Source organism: Trachymyrmex septentrionalis, unplaced genomic scaffold (genome assembly GCF_001594115.1).
Source record: "Trachymyrmex septentrionalis isolate Tsep2-gDNA-1 unplaced genomic scaffold, Tsep1.0 scaffold478, whole genome shotgun sequence".
In the NCBI taxonomy this organism is placed as follows: domain Eukaryota; kingdom Metazoa; phylum Arthropoda; class Insecta; order Hymenoptera; family Formicidae; genus Trachymyrmex; species Trachymyrmex septentrionalis.
Window position 1 is genome coordinate 1 of NW_017305650.1, and position 3,064 is coordinate 3,064.

Here is a 3,064-nt window from a genome sequence, read left to right on the forward strand (position 1 = left end):
CGTGACCTTGACCACACGTGACCTTGACCACGTGACCTTGACCACACGTGACCTCAACAAAACGTGTCCGTGACTATGTCAAGGTCACGTGGTCAAGGTCGTGTGTTTGTCAAGGTGACGTGGTCAAGGTCACGTGTAGTCAAGGTCACGTGGTCAATGTCAAAAGTCAAGGTCACGTGGTCAAGGTCACGTGTGGTCAAGGTCACGTGGTCAAGGTCAATTGGTCAAGGTCACGTGTGGTCAAGGTCACGTGGTCAAGGTCACGTGTGGTCAAGGTCACGGGTGGTCAAGGTCACGCTGTCAAGGTCACGTGGTCAAGGTCACGTGTGGTCATGGTCACGTGTGGTCAAGGTCACGTGGTCAAGTTCACGTGATCAAGGTCACATGGTCAAGGTCACGTGTGGTCACGATCACGTGGTCAAAGTCACGGTATTTATACCTGGATCTGGACCTGTACCTGACGTTGACCTGACCTGGATCTGGACCTTGACTTGTTTTGGACCTGTACCTGGACCTGTTCAGTGAGCGGGTGAGCACGGACACGGTGCAGCACGGAGAAGGTGGTTGTAGTGAGAGGTTAGAGATAGAGAAGGAAGTTACTGGCTCAGAGGCGGTAGCATCGAATGGCAAGCGGGGACAAGTAGAAGAAGCGTGAGTGGGGAAGAGAGGGAGACCATCCAACGCGGAAATGCTGGGAAGGGAGAGAAGCAACAGTAGAGAGAGTATATCGAGTATTTCATCGTGGCTGTGGTGGAGTGGAAGAGAGCAGCGATAGTGAGGGTGAGGAGAAGGAAGGGAAACGTAGGAAGACGGCTGAAATAATAATAGATACAGTAAAGGCGAAAATAGTAGAAATGGAAAAGATTGAAAAAATTCTGGAAAACATGGGGGAAAATCAAGCAAGGTCTAAGAAAGAAATTATCAAGAAATTAGAGGATAGTAATAGAGACTTAGAAAAGAAGGTAATGACTGAGCTGAAAAAAAGAACGAGCTGGAAAAAATGAGTAAAGAAAATGCGAAAGTGATAGAAGAACTGAAGAAAGAAAATGTGGAATTACGAAGAGAGGTGACGGAGCTAAAAACGAGAGAAGAGGAAAGAGAAAGAAGAGAACGGAAGAAGAATATTGTGATTAAGGGAGAGCAAGTTGAGGAAGGAACAGAGAGGCAGGTAGTAGAAGATCTATGCAATGGAATATGTGGAGAAAAGATAAGAGTGAAAGAGGTAAGGGTTATTGGCAAAGAAGAGAAAATTATTTTAGTGGAATTAGAAAACTTTGAAGAAAAGAGGAAAATTATGAAAATTTAGTATAAGCTAAGAGGGAAGAAAATATATATGGATGATGATATGACAAGAAAAGAGAGGGGGATACAGAAAAGTGTAAGAGAATGGGCAGATCAAGAGAAGAAAAAAGGAAGGATGGTAAAGGTCGGATACGCAAAAGCATACATAGGAGAAATAAAGTATGTATGTATGGAACTATGAGAGGGACAGAATGGAAATCGAAAGGGATTTTGCGAGAGCGGCGAGGGGAGAATAAACGGAGAACAAGCCGAAGAGATGAATGAAGGTGAAGATGTAGAAGAAGGGAGAGATCGACGACTGGAGAGAGAGACGGTGGAGGATAGTAAAACAGAGAAGAAGGAAGAGATATGTAGAGATAGAGTAATAGATAAGAGTGATAGCAGTAAGAGTGAAAGAAAAGGGGGGAATGAACGTAGAGAGGGATGGGAGAGTGTGAAAGGAAGGAATGAGAGTGCAGGGAAGAGGAGAAGGTTAAAGGGAGAGGAAGAGAGTGAAGGCATGAGAATAAATGTGAATGAATGTCGTTTGGATGAGAGAGAAAGGGAAAGAGATGGGAAAGAAGGTAGAAAGAGGGGAAGAATAGGAAGGAGGGAGGGTAAAAGGGAAAGGAGGGGAGGTATAGATAAGAAAGGCGGGGAGCCCTCGGACAATGGGGATGGAAGTATAGCAGATAAGGGTAAAAAGCAGACTGATGACGTAGAATTAAAGGATAATAAGGGGGAAAAAAATAAGAATATTAACTGCAATAGTAAAGGAAATAAGGGGGGTATGAAAGTTATATTTTGGAAAGCGTAGCAGGAATAGAAAATAAAGACGAGGATTTTTGGGAATTTATACAGGAATTTGATATTGTAAATTTGATAGAAACATGGTTAGAAGAGAAAAGATGGAAGAAATTTAGTAATAGATTGCCAGGGGGCTGGAGGTGGAAACACCAAGCAGCCAGAAGAGAAAGTAGAAAAGGTAGAGCGATGGGGGGGATTATTACAAAGAAATGGTTACAAATAGAATAGAGGAGGAAGGAATCCAAGAAAGGGAAGTAGTACATGGGAATGAGATTTGGAGAATTGTGACGTTATATAATAGATTAAACGGGGGCCAGGTATTATTAGACTTAGATGAAGGAGTGAAAGGGGAGGAAGAGAAAAATCTACTCATAGGGGGAGATTTCAATGCTAGAATAGGAGAGAGGGGGGTGGGGGGTAGAATAAGTGAGGTAGGGATGGAGAAGGAAAGAAAGTCAAAGGATAAGGTAGTGAATAAGGAAGGTAAACAGCTTCTAGAATTGATAGAGGATAGAGGGTGGATAATATTGAACGGAAATAAGGAAGGAGATGAGGAAGGAGAGTGGACATTCGAAGGGAAGGGTCAAAGAGTGGCAAACTCAGTGATAGACTTAGGGGTAATGAATTGGGCAGCGTGGGAGAAAGTGGACAGATTTGAAGTAGGTGTGAGAATAGAATCAGATCATCAACCGGTAATGGTGAGAATAGGGGAAGTAAGAGAGACAGAGGGGGGGACAAAGGCAGAAGAGTTGGAAATAAAATATCAGGACTGGTCAGAAGAGGGGGAAAACGAGTATAGGAAAAGATTAGAGAGGGTAGAATGGAATGGTAAAGGGGTAGAGGAAGGAGGAATTGGAAGAGGTGGTGAGAAAAGCGACACAGTATAAAGTTATGAAAAAGAGCAAGAAAGTAGGGTGGAAACCTTGGTGGGATAGAGAGTGCAGAGAGAGTAAACGGGCAGCACAAAAAGCGAAAA

General features: G+C 43.5%; 1 pseudogene; it reads left to right on the forward strand.

Moving 5' to 3' along the window:
* The first annotated feature begins 156 nt into the window (after window positions 1-156).
* LOC108751500 overlaps window positions 157-3,064 on the forward strand; it is a 7,140-nt pseudogene continuing 4,232 nt past the window's right edge.